Source organism: Panthera uncia, chromosome D1, assembly GCF_023721935.1.
Source record: "Panthera uncia isolate 11264 chromosome D1, Puncia_PCG_1.0, whole genome shotgun sequence".
Lineage (NCBI taxonomy): Eukaryota > Metazoa > Chordata > Mammalia > Carnivora > Felidae > Panthera > Panthera uncia.
Genome location: NC_064808.1, coordinates 80,846,758 through 80,865,074, shown reverse-complemented (window position 1 = coordinate 80,865,074; position 18,317 = coordinate 80,846,758). Strand labels below are relative to the sequence as shown.

At 43.2% G+C, this 18,317-nt stretch overlaps 2 long non-coding RNA genes across 2 annotated transcripts; both read left to right on the top strand.

The window, feature by feature from the left end:
• The first annotated feature begins 735 nt into the window (after positions 1–735).
• LOC125915043 (uncharacterized) lies at positions 736–3,653 on the top strand. The gene is made up of 3 exons (XR_007455540.1): positions 736–898; positions 1,766–1,825; positions 3,528–3,653. It is a non-coding gene; the product is annotated as an uncharacterized LOC125915043 (long non-coding RNA).
• A 1,738-nt stretch (positions 3,654–5,391) lies between these two features.
• Positions 5,392–10,616, top strand: LOC125915071 (uncharacterized). Its single transcript, XR_007455561.1, has 3 exons — positions 5,392–5,464; positions 6,218–6,312; positions 10,342–10,616. It is a non-coding gene; the product is annotated as an uncharacterized LOC125915071 (long non-coding RNA).
• Positions 10,617–18,317: the final 7,701 nt, after the last annotated feature.

Below are 18,317 nucleotides of genomic sequence, written 5' to 3'. Positions count from 1 at the left end.
GCCCGCCACGCATGAGTTAGTAGAACAAATAATGGCAAATTCTTATAGTAGAACGTTCTCAGTCTTGGAAATGGTGATTAAGCTGAAAATGCCTAAATGACATTTTGCATTAAATACAATCACAAAACAGTGTGCATAATATGAGACCACTTGTAGAAAATTATATGCATATGAGTATATGTATATGCATGGGGATAATCTGGAAGACATGGCACTAAAGATTAAATGGTAGGTATCTCCAGGTGTGGGAGATCTTTTTCTCTCCTTCTTTGGGGAGCAAATTTCACATTGTTTGAATTTTTGATTAAAACAGTAAATATATTTAGTTAAAAGGACTATCAGTGATGGGGTGCCTGGGTAACTCAGTCAGCTGAGTCCAACTCTTGGTTTCGGCTCAGGTCATGGTCTCACAACTGGTGGATTTGGCCTCTGCACTGGCAGTGTGGATTCTCTCTCTCTCCCTCTCTCCCTGAACTTCCCTCCTCTCTCAAAACAAATAAAGAAAACATTAAAAAAAACACAAAGAGCTATCAGTAAGATATTGGCTATAGCTTCTAGCTGAGACTTCTGGAAGGCATTGTGCTTCTTTTAGAAAAGTGTTTTTCAAACTGCAGGTTAAAATCCATTACTGGTTCTAAAATCAGTGTATAGGTTATAGACAGCATTTAAAAACAAAAAACAAACATACAAAGTTGAGTGTTATTTTGTGAACTAATAAAAATTTACTGTTGTGCTTGCTTTGTGAGGTAAAATGTTATCTGTAGGGTCAAACACAGTTCTTTGATGGTATGCTGACAATGTGCTGCTGGTCTGCCAGACTCCTGGGATTCAGACACTGAGGAGATTCCCCCAACCCTCCAACTTTTTGGAGCAAAGAAAATAAAGGGCCCAAAAACAAGTGAGCTGACTTTTCCTGATCTGTGGTACCCAAAGCTGTCTTTCTCCTTCCTTTTACCTACTGCACCAAATGTACCATGGGTTTGTTGAAAGTGTTTCTTACTAGCAGCATCAGGTAATTTGGAGACATAGTTTTTCCAAATAGAACCAATAAATCACTGAGAGCAGGGCTGCTTACACAGCAGAACCTCAAGCTTTTACTTCAGTCTTGCACACGTGAGAATTCCTAGGTGGGAAGGTGCAGGGCCACCTTGTAAGGTTTGTATAGAGTATAATTTAGGGTTTCTTCTTGACCAAATAAAGCATTATATTGATAATGAGCCCAAAAGAAGGCTATAGATAGAAAGGCTGTGCATAGTAATGCTAATATTAATACTACTCATAAAATATTTTATAATCCAAATGCAAATATAACCCAATGACATTAAGCCTTGCAAAAGGTTCTATTAACCATTTTTTTTTAATTTTCTGTATTTTAGGATGCTTTGAAATCTTGGGGCCTTGTGACTAGGGCTCAAGGGAGGGATGGCCCCTCCCAGGGACAACTAATTCCTAGAGATAGCAAACAACTGGCCTGAGTGCATGCCTTTGGTATTCAAACCAACAAATCCAGAGCACATACTGGGATCTGCCTCCTATTATCAGGTTCTGCAGTCTTAGATACTATCCCCCTGCCCTCAGTCACCCCAGGCCAGGTACTAGACAACTAGAAACCACCTCTATAATTCAGAGCCTGCCAAAATTCTCAAACTATCTAATCCCCAGCCTGCTCAGCTGCATATCCTGCTTCACCCATGACTTCCCCCAACAACCACAATAAAGGCTTTGTTCATGTTGTTTTCCTCTTGTCCCTTCTGACTCCTGACAGATCCTGGTGCTTCCCTGTGTGGACTTAGGTGGTATGGCACGTGCCTTTCTCTTGGAAATTGTAAGTAACAAACTATCTTTTCTGTGGCAACAATTTCCTGATCTGTTGGTCTTACCAGCCTGATTGTATCAAATCCTGGGTACATTTTCAAATAAGTGTCAATCAACGCCAAGTAATGTAGGCACCCAAAATTTCCAGATAATTCAGAATTATTAATAGTAGGCTCAAGCCATTTGAAGATTTATACCCCCACTTTGCTAATAGATTTGATACCTCAGAGAATTTATTCTAAGAGCAGAGGAGCCACTTGGGGGAAAGAATGGCATTTAAACTCCTTTGGAATGAAATCCAGAGGTTGCCATAGCCATGATCCTAATGATTCTTATGAGAGTTAACTCAAGAGGTCTAGATTCAGATGATTTTCAGTACAGAACATATGCAAGAGCATTCATTGGTAGCCCTGACAGCAAGGTGGGAATTAACTCTGTGATGTGTCAACAATGGGAACAATGCTTTTCAAACCTTTTCTCAAAGTTCTTTTGCTGAAAGCATTAGGCTACCTTGCCTTTCTTGATTAAAGTGACTTTATGCCTGGAGGAAGGCTGTGAATGAGCAGAGGCTCTCTCTGTTTCACAGAAAAGCTTCTCATCATACTTGGAAAAGGATGGTGTAAAAGTTTTCAGGTCAGTTCACACCAGGGCGATTCTATGTTGGAAGTACTTGTGCTTCTAAAACAACTTGACAACAGGAAATTGTCAAACATTTTCTTTTTTTTTTTTAAATCGTAACTTTTTTAATTTTTATTTATTTTTTTCAATATATGAAATTTATTGTCAAATTGGTTTCCATACAACACCCAGTGCTCATCCCAAAAGGTGCCCTCCTCAATACCCATCACCCACCCTGCCCTCCCTCCCACCCCCCATCAACCCTCAGTTTGTTCTCAGTTTTTAACAGTCTCTTATGCTTTTTCAAACATTTTCTTAAGCTCCTGGAAGCTTACTAGGGGAGTCAGGGATTGTTCCTTCTAGATTTGAGCACTGTACCAGTTTACTTAGGAAAGAAAAATGTTCTAAGAGAAGAGTGAAGCACCTAAACATCAAATTGAACAAGGCTGGCTCAAAACTTTTCCACATGTCTGGGCATGTGGCCCTAGCAGCTCCTGGCAGGGGACACTGGTGGAAACCAGAAGTGCCCTATGAGGCTCTTCTGTTTCACAACCTTGCTGTCAGTTAGGCTGGACATGCTTGGGCAAGGAGGAGAGGTTAGAGTGGATGGTGAGATAAATTGCAGAATACACTGTATATGCATGTCTAGCAGAATTTTCACAGACCCTGATTTCCTGGATTTGGGGAGGAGACATATCTCTATGATGTCTTGATGATAGGTCAGATAAGGAGCTTATTGTGGAAGAATGCATGTCCTCAGAATAGTAGGACTTCATTCTCTGTGTTCTGTCACTGCTCACACATGCTCAGGGCTTATCAGTATCAATTTCCTCACATTCATTACCTCTTTAATGCTCACAATAGCGGTATGATATTATTGTTACATCTATGGTCATGGAGCCTGAGGCTCAAGGATTAATGGTCTTGCCTGAAGCAACAGACAGTGAGGGTCAGGGTATGGATTTTAGCCATGCTTTTAACCCAATCCACACTGTGGCAGACTAAAATTTACCATGTGTCTGTTCCACAAGGTAAGAGGCAGGTCAGCTTTTCTGAAGCAATTCAACTTCACTCATGTTTTTCTTACCCCAAAGGCACTATTACTGGCTATTCCATGTGCTGAAGAAGCTTGCTGTGGCTTGCAGTCACCCAGAGAGGTGTTTTCAGGCAAGTCAAGCAGCTGTTGTCTTCTGAGTCTGACTTTCTCCCTTCCTTCCTTCCTTCCTTCCTTCCTTCCTCTCTTTCTTTCTTTCTTTTCTTTCTTTCTTTCTTTCTTTCTTTCTTTCTTTCCTTCTTTCTTTCTTTCTTCTTTCTTTCTTTCTTTCTTTCTTTCTTTCTTTCTTTCTTTCCTAAACATTTATTTATTTAAATTCAAGTTAGTTAACATACAGTGTAGTATTAGTTTCAGGAGTGGAATTCAGTGATTCATCCCCTACATATAACACCGAGTGCTCATCCCAACAGGTGTCCTCCTTAATGACCATCACCCATTTAGTCCATCCCCCCACCCAAACTCCCCTCCAACAACCCTGTTTGTTCTCTGTATTTAAGAGTCTCTTATGGTTTGTCTCCCTCTCTGTTTTTATCTTATTTTTCCTTCCCTTTTTCTATGCTCATCTGTTTTGTTTCTTAAATTCCACATATTAGTTTGTTAACCAGATGCTTCATTCTACAGTGCAGGCTGGCAAGGTGGAGGGGGTGGAGTTTGTGCTTGGCCACAGGTGGCTTTGGATTTGAGGCCCCAAGAGCTCTTGCTGACCCCTCAGAGGGATCAGGATACATTTGTGTGGAAGGTAAGAAGTTCCTACTATGAATCTGTGCTTGATCCTGGTTGAGGAACCTTTGCTTCTCTTTGATTATAGTAGTCTGCCCTATGTTGCTGTGCCTTTCCACACTGCATTCTTATTCCCAGGTAGGGCCTGGATGCTGGACTGTAGTCAGAACAGAGGGATTTGGGGAGGGTGGGGGGGGGGGGAGCAGAGGCCCAGCATGGGGTGGACTGGAGTCACATGCTTTCCAACTTTATTTACCTTCCCTGAGACTCAGCTTCTTCATTCCAATCTCAAAGGATCATTGTAAAACTTAAAATGAGATTAAATAGGCAAAACTTTAATGTGCTTCACTCATATTAGGCTCTCAATAAATGCTTATTACCACATTCCATTCTCTACCCCTCCCTGGCTACCCCTTCCTTCCTTCCTTCCTTCCTTCCTTCCTTCCTTCTTTCCTCCCTGTATCCATTTCTTATTTTCCTTCCCCCTACTCCACTTTCCAAGGCTCAGTTTCTAGAACCAGATGCTGTCTGGTGGGTTAGGGCAAGATAAGGAAATGCTGACCCCCCTTGGGATGCGCAAATATTACAGAAGCCCTGACCACAGCTCCCTGATCACTGGAGGCAGGGCCAAGGCACAATTCTTGCATTATAATGATATATGTGAGGGGGAAGAATGGAGGTGGAGGAGCAAGACAAAAAGATGGCTATTTGATTGTTCTCTCTTTCCTCCTCTAGATAAAAGTGAAATTCCTGGACTGGAGAACAAAATACTGCCTCACAAAAAAAGAAGACCATTAAAATTTACTTCTGCTGCAATGTAATAAAGGGGACGATAACCCTCAACATCAGGAAATGACTCCATGCTTTCCCTTTCATATTTGAAACCAGAGGTCCTTACAGCTGCTGCCTTCCTCGTCTCAAGCATTAATTTTCTATTACAAATAAAATTAATGAGTTTAGCCAATTTCTGGTGCTCATAAAGTTGTGTTTTTCATTACCAAGGTTAACAGCCTGCTGGATACACCTCCTTTTGGTGGGACGCCCACAGAGCTGTCCTCCACTTATTAGACCTTCAGCTTAAAACTTACCTTTCCCAGGATCCCTCCCTGATTGACTCTGAGCATTATTACCACACTATAATGTCATATTCTTTTAACACCTACACAAGGTTGGTGACAGATTCAAGTCTGATGGGGGAGACAGCCAGTCTGATGGGACCATGCTGGGGAACAACTGGCCAAATTCTTCTCACCCAGGGTAGGGTCGGGAAGCTTTTCAAAAATATGTGATATTTAAGTGTCTAGCAGTACACATGGCTATAGAGCGAGGGACCCTTCTGCCTTGTGTCTTTTCTCACAGTGCAGCTCTGTAGACCAGGGGTTGGCCCATTGTAGCCCATGGGCCAAATCTAGCCATTGCCTGTTTTTGTAAATAAAGTTTTATTGGAACACAGCTATGCTTATTAATTTGCATACTGCCCATGGCTGCTCCTGTGCTATGACTGCCACACTGAGCAGCTGTGGCAGAAATGGTCAGCCCACATAAAATATTTACTGTCTGGCTCTTTATGGAATAAGTTCGATGACCCAGCTGAAGCTTGTTCTGCTGTTTGCAGTAAACTTTCTGATGCTTGATTTCAACCAAAATATTCCTGACCTCTGTTCTGGTGCATTGAGTCTCTTTATAGCTAATGTTAAAATGTTAAGAATTAATACAGTTATAAAATACAAACACAAGGGCTTGATTGTCAGAGTACCTGTATTTGGATCCCTGGTCAAACTAGTCACTAATGACTATATAATAATAATAGTAAATGCAGTAACAGTTTTTATTTGCTCAGCAATTATTATGTGACAGGTATTGGGTTGGGCTTTTGAAATACATTATTTCATTTAAATTCTCGCAAAAAAATCTCAAATATAGGTATTTTTTATCCCCATTTTATAGCTGCTGAAACTAAGGCTCACAATAAGTGGTGAACTTAACTTAAGAATTATATTCACTTTCTAGGCAAAGAAGAGGATATATAAAACCAACAGCTTAAACAAAATTGAATGTTTCCCCATGCTCTTCCCATAATAGAAATCTGCTGATGAGCAAACATGGTAGGTGATGTAGAAGTTTCACTTATAGTTATGTTCTGCATTCTTATCACATTATTTTCCAGTTTTCATTTCTTCTCATGGACCAAAACAGTGGCTGGAGCACCATTCATCATGTGCATTTTCTAGTTAGGAATGATGAAGAAAAGAGAAAAAAGCAAAAAAAGGCCTTTCATACAAAGATCACACAGAATCTTCTGTTTACAGCTCATTGGTCAGAATGAGTCACTTGGCCCTAACAACCCGCAAGGGACCTGTAGGTTTTTGGCTGGCACATTGCTGCCCTGAGTAAAACAGGGATATGGTCTATCAGAGGAATAGAATGAATGTTGGAATGGCCACTAGAAATATCTACTCCGTCTGCCACTTTGGCTTCCTAACTCCTGTGGACATAGTTCTTCCTACACAGGGAACACATGCTTCTATTCCTAAATTACCCCCACCCCAATCTTTTCCAGTAACTGTACCCAGCTTAAACATCTACAGCCTTTCAATGTTGTGCTATGGGCAGCCTTCTCTATCAGTGCCAGATGTGGCTTCTTATAGCCTGGTGACCCATAAGCTAAATATCAGGCTACTTGTTCCTAGTGTACCCAACACATCATTGTGGAGAAAGATAAAACAACCACAATTAAAAAAAAATCCTTCCATTCAGGAAATGGGGGAAGAGATACAGAGATTTTTGGTCTTCAGGGGTAGTTGCATTCTGCTGGGCAGGGATGGTGGGGCTTGCTGCTTGGACAGTGGAATGAGTGGCTTCTGGTTGGCACATGTGGCTGCTTCTCTCCAGCTCACGGGAGCAGCTCCTTGGACAGTGTGGTCTTGTGGTCTCTGGCTCTGTTTCAGGGAGGATTCTCCCCGCTGATCATCTTCCTGCCGCCTTGGAATTGAGCATGGGAGAGACGGTCCTTCCTGGGAATGCATCGTTTTAACACCCTGCAGTGTGGGGTGTAGGACCACGGAAGAGAACTGTTTTAGGGCTTTTGCAGCCTCAGGTTGCTGCAGGCTGGGCTTGAGGTTACTCTAGAAATGCAGTTCTCTCAAAACCCAGATTGATTTCTGGTCTATTTGCCTCTGAGCGCTGTAATGTGCAAATAACCGCAGTCACATTTCTTCATGTCTCGATACCATGTTTTTAAATCAGAATATTCATGTACTTTACTGCCTGGCCTCTGTAGCTTGGTCCATCCCCTTAGTTTGTAAATTCATGATGACCATGATAACACCCTTAATCTGGCATAGACTCCCATTGTTTTTGTGGAGAAATCTTAATGAAAGGTCTTGATAAAGGCTTAGGGTCATAGTTTTATCTTCTATTAGAGTTCCTACTTCAAAGTCTGCCTTTATAACCATTTCCTTATGGGGTACAGCAACATTCCACTATTTTTTAGCTTTGTGAAAACTCTTACACAGCTTATATAGGGCACAAGATGGACAATGTAACATCCCCTTCCCACTCTGCTCACACACCAGCTAGCTCTAGGTGAAGTCCATCTCTCTTCCTGCAGGACTTTGTTGAAAGTAACAGGAATGAGGAGTCACACCAGCATCCATTTTCTTTCTCCCACTTCCCCAGGGATCTAACTTCAGAAGGCATGTGGTCTAACTCCCTATGGAACAGCAAGCAGTCTTGACCAATTGCTTTCCCATTGCATATACGGGTTGCCAACTTTCCAGAGTCTTCACCCACCATGTGGGCTCGATTCCCTTCACAGAACTCAGGGTATGTGCTACATTCAGTTCCATTACAGGAAGCACCTCTTGTACGATAGGAAACTCTCTATCAGTGAGAAGTTGCATCAGGCTCTTCATAGAGACATAACCTTGTGGCTTAAAAACCTAAAGGTTTAACTGGTACATAGTGGTTACGCTCATTCAAAGATGAAGTAGTAGAGTCAGTGTTAAAGACCAGGATGCTCTGCAACATAGCGCAGTTCTGCAATTCATTGCCAAACTGAACTTGATTGAACTTTAGTTTCTCTCTCTGTAAAAGAGGTATAATCATTTTCCTGCTTCACAAGGCTGTTTTGAGAATGAAATGAGATATGGTATAAAGTGTTACAAATATTTGACATTATCCTTAATATGTTTTCCCTTCTGGGAAACTGATTTGCATTTTAAGTAGAACTTTCAATGTCCAGACGCAAAGGAATAATGTTAATGGGGAAACTTTCAGGCACCACACAGGCCAGTATTAGAAATGTTATAGGACACAAACTGCAACCTCCAGTCCCTTTCCCATCATCCTTTATAATTCCCTCCTTCTTATTCTGCCCCCCAAATCCTTTCTTCAACCTCTGCCCCTTTTCCTCACCATGACGCTGAGCAGGTAGCTAGCCTGGTATGTTTGGAGGTCTCTATATGAAGCACCATTTTGATACAAGCCAGAAGGTCAAGCAGGAATCTACACCCCCTGAGTCTTTGGCGTTAGGAGGCTTTTTTCATGGGAACTGGCACAAAGAACGTGGATACCCCCTTACCTCCGAGAGGAGCACTGTGGCTGACCAGGTCTGCCTCCGCAGTCCACAGATCAGACAGTGCAGGGGTGTCTGAGCACACACATTCTCTCTGCCTAAGCTCTGGCTAGCTTGACAGGCTTCAGGGAGGACTCAAACATGCCATATGGGGGGGCATTGTGAGAATTTCATTAGCAGGGTTGAAAGGCTAGGATTCTGGTTGTGAGGAAGAAGGAAGCTAGGAGTCCCGAAGGTTGTGGGTGAGCTATAGATGCAGCTAAGTGGGAGGAACCCCCCCCCATCTCCCTGGACATCTCCTATCTAGTTGGGATCTGTTCTCAGGGGGGATGGTGTAGGAAGCTTTTATTATGGCAAGGAACCTAATGCCTAGACCTGAGAAAGCATTTTTTTTGGGGGTACAGGAATTAAAACCAACCTATAATGAGCACTATTTAGGAAGAACATGGTGCCATTTTCTATATAAATTAGTTCTTTTTCCAAGCAATTATAAAATAGAATGCCAAAAGGTATGAAGAAGAAAATAAAATTCACTGAACCCCATCACCGAGAGATAACCACTGTCGTCATTGGTGTCTGTGGTCTTTCTCTGTGACATTTCTCCATGGATACATACACAGAGGGAGAGGTAAATCATTTCATAAGTATGGAGTCATCCTCTTCATAGTCCATACCTGCTTTCTTCCCTTCTTAGCTTTTGTTGGGGATGTCTTTGTCAGCTAATAGACCCATGTAGATCTTTAGATCTAAGATCTTCTACTTTTGTAAACAGAGTTAGTTTGCAGGGGAAGTAGAGTTGTTAAGCTGTGTGGGAAAGCCTGAGCTTTGCCCGATTGAACAAGGCTCCCCGCAACATCCTTTGTATAACTGTGAGTCATCCTGAAGTCTCCTGGCCCCATAGCTGGGGGGGCGGGGGTCCTGTCTGTGAAACCAGGTGGCCTGTTGTGTGGGTGAGTGAACACAGGCCCTGTTCCATCTGGGAGGGTTGGCGGGGAGGTTGCAGGGGCAGAGCTAATGCTGTTCCCCCATTCAAGAACATCCCTGTTGATGAGAGAGGAAATGTTTGTGAAGTAGCACTGTAGGAGCTCTGGAACAATGCCCTAAGCAGGTATCAGCATTGGCTCTGTCTGAGTAATCCCAGGGGATGAGGGGGCTTGCTCCCCCTTCATCTGGCAGGCAGCTACCCACAGCCATCCACATTTCATGGGCCAAAGCTTGTGGACATCAAGTGGAAGCCAGAACTCCAATTCTTTTTCCCTCTGGCATTCACTGACCCAGCACATCCCAGTGTCTTGGCCTGCATACCTAATCAATCAACAATTCACCCTCTTATTGCCAAAGTAATTTAGCTAAAATGCAGACTGAACTTGGTCACTTCCTTGTTTAAAAGCCTTCAATAGTTCCTAAAGACCAAAGTGGTTTTTCTGAAAGGAGGTTTGTGGGGTTTATGAGGCTCTATGACCTCCTGCCACCCATAGCATCCAGGGAACCATCTGCTGCCAAGAAGAACCTCCCCAAATGGTACTGCTTCTCACTTATATGCCTTTCTTCTGCTTAGGATGCTCCATCGACCTCTTCTGGTCAATTCCCAGCCATCCTTGAAGACTTGAAGACTTGGCTTACGCACTCCTTTCCAGGGAGACTTCCCAGCCCATTTCTTTCCCATCCTTCCTTGCCATGAATCCCTGTGTTCATGTCTCTGCAGAATGCCTGCACTCACCCTGGCACTGCATGCAGCTGATGTTCCCCATGAGGCCTGGGGCTCTTGACTTTGTGTTTCTGGACTTGGCAGTGTAATGTGTATGGAGTTGACATCCAGTGAATTTCTGTTGAACGAGGGATCACTGGGATCATTGTTTTCTTTAACCTTTGGCTTGGAGGTTGAGTCAATGTGCTCATGGAGGAAAGTTGGGAGAATGGGGACAAGTCCAATGACTGAGGGGTCCTGGGTCTGGGTGTACTTGTCTGCCACTTGCCAGACGGTAGCTTCTTCCAGGTAAGCAGCTTTAGATCCCTGGGAGGTCAAGACAGGTGTTAAGCCTGGCTGTACTGTAGTGGTTGGTGCACTGCCTAGGGTTCTAACACATACATAGTCCACAGATCCAAGCTCCAGCTTTAGCTTCATGTACAGCTGGTGTATATGACCTTGGGTGAATCACTTTGTTTTTCTGGGCCTTAGGTTTCCCATATCTAAAATTAGCAGGGAAGTGATTGGACCTTAGTAATAGCACAAAAACATCCTTGCTATCTAAGGGTCATACCCGACATTGATTGCACCACCTTGTTTAGGAGTTTTTGCACCAACCCCCCCTCCCTCTCTAAAGAGCAAATGCCTCAATGTGTTCAAACAATAGAACATGTCCTACATCATCCAGGAAAAACCATGTTCTTTTGACATTCTCCCAGCTCTCATGTTCTATGGCTCTGAGCTCACTCTTCTTGGAGAATTGCCTAAGAAGTAGAGGCTCAGGGAAAAGGAGAGAAGACAGAAATAAGGAAGGTATTTCCTCTGCTCCACTAAACTTTGGAGGAACCGGGGTCTATGAGTCATAAGCAAGGGCCTCCCTCAAGAGCTCATAAGGAAAGCCAAAATGACAATTTCACAAGCCAAGCCAAGACTCTTTTGCTTTCTCTGTAACAGGTCCTTATCTGGGGAAATGTAACTAGGAAGTCAGGCTCCATACCTGAGACCCTTGTTCCCCACCTTCCCCCTGCCTCCTCCACTGCCAAGTATACTGGGTTAAGGGATGAAGCTCCTTGGTCAGCCTACACCAGGGGGTTTCCAGACCTCTTCAGGACTTTTATAGCCATGAGAATTCTGGAATATCTTGTCAATATTTCAAAAAAGTCTAATAAAAATTGGGCTTAGATCTGTTAAGTCTCCAAAGGTTAACTGAGATGCCAAAGACTTTAATTTTGACTTGAATTGTCGTAACTTGGTGTGCTTATTTCATATCTAATGGCAACCCTAATGGGCACTTATAGCATCCATTGAGTTGTTTAAAATTTTTTTTAACGTTTATTTATTTTTGAGACAGAGAGTGACAGAGCATGAACGGGAGAGGGTCAGAGAGAGGGAGACACAGAATCCAAAACAGGCTCCAGGCTCTGAGCTGTCAGCACAGAGCCCGACGCGGGGCTCGAACTCACAGACCATGAGATCATGACCTGAGCCGAAGTCGGCCGCTTAACCGACTGAGCCACCCAGGTGCCCCCATTGAGTTGTTTAAAACATGGGAGACAAAGCAATAAAGATAATAAAATAAACAATTCTTTGCAACATAAGGCAGACATAATAAAAGATCAAAGGTCTGGAATAATTGGGAGGAAAGACCTGGAAACCACATGCTCATCCCTCATCTAAAAGTGAGGAACCTGCACATAGGATGGGTCACCCCAGGCCAGCTGGGGTGGGTCGATTCCCACCTTTATGGTTTTTCCTTGACTGTGTAGGACATGTTCTATCCCTTGAATACATTGAGGTATTTGTTTTTTTGGAGGAGGGCAAAAACTCTTAAATTAAGTGGTGCAATCAGTGTTAGGTCAGACTTTTGGGCAGCAAGGATATTTTTATGTCATCACCAAGGTCCAATCACTTCCCAGGTTGATGAAAAAGCCCCAGTGCCTTTTTGGGGAGTGTGTTCTGATGAGAAAATCATTATGTAAGGGTGTTCCATTCTGCTAATGCAGAACTCTGAAAAGGTTCGAGTGTGGTTTTGGCAAGCTGGGTGTGAGGGCAGGACTGGTAGCCTTAGCCTTGCTTATTGAACACCTCCTGTATGATGGGCTCTGTGCTGAGTGGTGAGGGTGTAGAGATGGACAAGGATGCCAGGTGTCATTGGGCACTGCAGAGATATGTCAACAACTAAAATCATAACAGGCACACACACAAAAATCATAACACATAGTAAAGATTCAGAAAACATTTTTGGATAAGTAAAGAAGGAAAGACAAGGAGTGCTATATCTGCCACATAGACAGCAACATTAGCATGTTCAGCAAGGTGCTATCATTGCTTATTTGGGAATCAGAGAAGAGTGCATAACTTGTGAATTAAAAATCTCAGTGTTAGTGAACCTGAAAAGGCACTGCAGGCTGAGGGCACAGCCTAATCAGAGACACAGATATGAGAGGGTGTGGGATATGTGGTCTGCTTTATAAGGCACCAGAGTTCATGTGTGTGAGGTAGCTGGGGCCAGATATTAATGAGGAATGAAGGCAGGGGCTTCACTGTAAAGGCCCCGACTGCCAGGGAAGTATGTTGCATTCCCTAGTGTGAGGTACCTGGAGTCCCCAGAGAGTCCCACTCAGATCTCTGCTCTAACTCTGTTTAATCTTAAGTTTGAGGAGAGAGGGGACCAGATTGTCCAGGCCCCACATTCTCTGGCCTTTGAGTCCCTCCCATGCTTGCCCATGCAAAATCTTAGAGAATCAGTGAGAAAATGTGACTTGTGTCCTGGCTGGGAGCCCCATCCTCAGCCTCAGAGGGGGAGGAATCTCTGGGTATGAAGATATAGAAGTACCAACAACCTATCCTCAGTTTGGTTCTGTTAGCTTGGGTCAGGGAAGTCAGATGGAAGGTGCTTCTCAGGGGCCAGTTTATAGTAAGCTGCAGACGCATGGAGCCTGTGCTTGCCAGATGGTAAATACCCAGAGGACAGAGCATCTTCAGCTGATGGAAGGAGGGGACCAGTGTTTGTTGAGGACCTACTTGCAGCCAGGGACTAGAATGAGCAGTTTGAAGTAGGCTACCTTATTTTAATGCTTATAACAACCTATGTGGTTTGCCCCTGTTTTATAGATGTGGCAACTGAGGCTCAGAGAGGTTAAGCTTCTTGTCCTGAATCATGCTGTTAATAAGTAAGGGTGCAGGGATTTGAACCTAGTTACCTACTCTGGTTTCAGTGCACTTCTTTCTCTGTTCCCTTTCCCTCTTTACTGACCATATTGGCCAAAGATCTCAGTGGAGTCCCACTTTGTACCATATGTAACTTTAGGAGGTTTTCCCAGGGTGTGATGAGAGCTATTCCATTTCTCTCCTGACCCCACTTCTGCAACTGGATCACTTTAAGAAGATGGTTACTTCCCAGATCGTCTACAAATTGAGGCCACTGCTATTGCTCCTTTCTCTCCCCTCCACTACACTGACTTAGGGAAATACCCCCTTGGTCTGTTTGAAGTTGGCTTGTACTTTGCTCAGCCCTGGTAAGTGACTATTGGTGAGATTCAAGTGCACAGAGTCAAGACTAAGGAGGCAGAGAGGAAAGAATCACAAGCCTGTGGTTGGGATTTGGTGACTCTATCTCATTTGTGGATTCAGCTTTGGATCTAGATCTCGCTGTTCTCTGGACTCCCTGATGAGCTCTTCTTCCTGCTGAGGTAGAATTCTTCCCTCCAATGCCTAAGACAGGTTCTGTGCAGAGGCTCTTGGGGACCAGAATAGCAGCTGGAATGGTGCCATAGAGTGATTATCCAAATGGTGACTCCAGGCTGGGTGAGGAGGCAAGGCTGTAGGTGTCTCCACCATGCTGGTGGCTTCTTGCTGAGATAAGCAGCTCCTCAGCTGCCCATGGAGGCAGGTTAATGCATCCCATGATTGCAGAGGGCTTCCTTGCCAAAGAGATATTATTCCCCATGAGCCTGAGGTCTCTCAGTGCCTTAGTGCTCAGGGAATTATAGCCAGGAATCTCCATCTCAGTTCACTGGAGAAGAAAGCAGTGGGCACCTCAGTACCATTAACTGTGCTGTGATTAAGTGGATCCCAGTGAAACTCTTCCCTGCAGGATAGCTGCCAAGGGCTGTAATCGCATAATTATTTATTCCTGGGGTTAAGTATCTGCCCTTATTAGACCCCAAGCTTGCTGAGAAAGGGCCACTAGGAACTGTTCGCTCTCAGTAATATAGTTAATGAAGATGAAGATATTTCATGCTTATTAAGTGACCATGAGCTGGGAGGGAAACGTGTAGAGGACAGGGAAAAACTGAGGCAGGGAATCCCACAGGTTCAATGCATCCCCACACAAGAATGCAGCAAGAGAGAGCTTCCTGGAGGAAGAGACTGGTATGTGTCGGCATCAGTGCCAACTAACCAACAGCTGTGGCATCTTAGGTGAGTCTTTTAGCCACTTTGAACCTCAGCTTCCTCATCTATAAATAGTGGATTTTGGGGGCGCCTGGGTGGCTCAGTTAAGCGGCTGACTTCGGCTCAGGTCATGATCTTGCGGTCCGTGAGTTCGAGCCCCGCGTCAGGCTCTGTGCTGACAGCTCAGAGCCTGGAGCCTGTTTCGGATTCTGTGTCTCCCTCTCTCTCTGACCCTCCCACATTCATGCTCTGTCTCTCTCTGTCTCAAAAATAAATAAACATTAAAAAAAATTTAAAAAAAATAGTGTATTTTGAATATCTACAGATTTTTATCAGTTCTGACATTATGGTTCCTGGGAGCCTTTAGGGAAAAGACTTCTCTCCACTATTTTATCATATTTGATCTTTGATCTTCTTTGGTTAGGAAAGACTATAGTTAAAGAAGAACCCCCTCAGTGAGAAAGCTGAAAGGCTAGTGGAAAAACATGTTAAATTGATCCTCTGTGATTCCAGGGCCCCCAGGAAACTTCTATTTCAATGTTCTGATTGTATATGTCTCCTCTCAGAGTAGAGATGTACAATGACTGTGCACTTCTTTCTTTTTTAACCCTTAATTTATTTATTGTTTTTTAAAATTTACATCCAGACTAGTTAGCATATAGTGCAACAATGATTTCAGGAGTAGTTTCCTTAATTCCCATTAGCCCCTCCCCGCTCCCACAACCCCTCCAGTATTCCTCTGTTTTTTCTCCACATTTATGAGTCTCTTATGTTTGTCCCCCTCCTTGTTTTTATATTATTTTTGCTTCCCTTCCCTTATGTTCAACTGTTTTGTATCTTAAAGTCCTCATATGAGTGAAGTCATGTGATATTTCTCTTTCTCTGGCTAATTTTGCCTAGCATAATACACTCTAGTTCCATCCATGTAGTTGCAAATAGCAAAATTTCATTTGCTTTGCTGAGTAATACTCCATTGTATATATATATATATATATATATATATATATATATACATACCACATCTTCTTTATCCATTCATCCATCGATGGATATTTGGGCTCTTTCCATACTTTGGTTATTGTTGATAGTGCTGCTGTAAACATGGGGGTGCATGTGTCCCTTCGAAACAGCATACCTGTATCCCTTGGATAAATACCTAGTAGTGCAATTGCTGGGTCGTAGGGTAGTTTTATTTTTAATTTTTTGAGGAACCTCCATACTGTTTTCCAGAGTGACTGCACCAGTTTGCATTCCCACCAGCAGTGCAAAGGAGATCCTCTTTCTCTGCATCCTCGCCAACATCTGTTGTTGCCCAGGGTGTTAATGTTAGCTATTCTGACAGGTGTGAGATGATATCTCATTGTGGTTTTGATTTGTATTTCCCTGATGATGAGTGATGTTGAGCATTTTTTCATGTGTTGGGTGATCATCTGGATGTCTTCTTTGGAGAAATGTCTATTCATGTCTTTTGCCCATTTCTTCACTGGATTATTTGCTTTTTGGGTGTTGAGTTTGATAAGTTCTTTATAGATTTTGGATACTAACCCTGTATCTGATATGTAGTTTGCAAATATCTTGTCCCATTCCATCAGTTGGCTTTTAGTTTTGCTGATTTTTCCTTTGCTGTGCAGATGTGTTTTTTTGTGTGTGTTTTTTTTTTTTTTTTTTTTTTTTTTTTTTTTTTTTTTTTTTTTTTTATGAGGTCCAAATAGTTCATTTTTGCTTTTGTTTCCCTTGCCTCTGGAGACATGTTGAGTAAGAAGTTGTTGTGGCCAAGATCAAAGAGGCTTTTGCCTGCTTTCTCCTCGAGGATTTTGATGGCTTCCTGTCTTACATTTATGTCTTTCATCCATTTTGAGTTTATTTTTGTGTATGGTATAAGAAAGTGGTCCAGGTTCATTCTTCTGCATGAATGACTGTACACTTCTTTTATTTTTTTATTATTTTTTTATTTTTTCAATATATGAAGTTTATTGTCAAATTGGTTTCCATACAACACCCAGTGCTTATCCCAAAAGTGCCCTCCTCAATACCCATCACCCACTCTTCCCTCCCTCCTACCCCCCATCAACCCTCAGTTTGTTCTCAGTTTTTAAGAGTCTCTTATGCTTTGGCTCTCTCCCACTCTAGCCTCTTTTTTTTTTTCTTCCCCTCCCCCATGGGTTTCTGTTAAGTTTCTCAGGATCCACATAAGAGTGAAAACATATGGTATCTGTCTTTCTCTGTATGGCTTATTTCACTTAGCATAACACTCTCCAGTTCCATCCATGTTGCTACAAAGGGCCATGTTTCATTCTTTCTCATTGCCACGTAGTATTCCATTGTGTATATAAACCACAATTTCTTTATCCATTCATCAGTTGATGGACATTTAGGCTTTTTCCATAATTTGGCTATTGTTGAGAGTGCTGCTATAAGACTGTGCACTTCTAAGATTACGCCCAATGACAAAATTGGCAAGAGGGATAGGGAACTGTCCAGGAGAGAAAGCTTCTGAAACCCATGAGGGACAATTCCATTTCAGAGGATTTGGTTCTTACATTGTGCTTCACAATGTATCAGATGCCAAGGGAGGGGGACCAGAGACCACTGATCTCATCCTTAAGGAGCTTACACTCAGGGGATGAGGTTAAACACAAACACTGGAACATTTAATATTTTGCTATCAAAAAAAGAAAATCAGTGGTGGAGGGGTTCAGAGGACATGGAGGGGTTCTCAGTGACCTGAGAGGGGCTCAGGTTTGCAGTGGGTTTAGTCATGAGTGGATACAATTTAGTGGCATATTGGGGGAATTTAAAGCACAAGGGATGGTGTGAGCAAAAGGAGATTTGCAGTCTTTGCAAAGAGGAGGGAGAGGAAGTGATGAAGAGGAAGGACAGTGAGGAGGAAAAGGAGGAGAATATTGGAAAGAAGTAGGGGGTAAGGGAGAAAAAGAAATCTGTATGGAAGGAGACTCTGAGGACAAGCCAGCATGCAGGCACATGTGCTTCTCTGGCACCACTCTAAACTGTGGGCTTGGAATTTAGTCTGTGAGGAGAGCTGAATATTGGGGAGGGAGGGGCAGAGAGGAGAAAAGATGAAGGCATTTCACACTGGGAAGTGGGGAAAGCCCTAATGAAGCAAATGCTCCCAAGAGGGCCCTGACCCTTCCTGCTCTCAGGAGAAAGTACCCCCACAAACAGTGAGTGACAAGTCCAAAATTCAGGAGCCTGAGCCATTAGGGGCAGCTGAAAATGTGCTAAGCCTGCTTTTCCCTTTTCCCTGATGAATCCAGCCTCCTGGATTGCCTTCCTCATTTGTTGGATCACTTTTCCCTTGGTGTAATCTTCATGATCATGACTTGAAGATTGGAAGTTGGACATGGGTGTGTTTGCCCTGTTATTGGGGTGTCAGCTGCCTCCAGAAGAATGTCTACTCTTCAGAGGGATATAACAGCACCTGTACTGGTGTA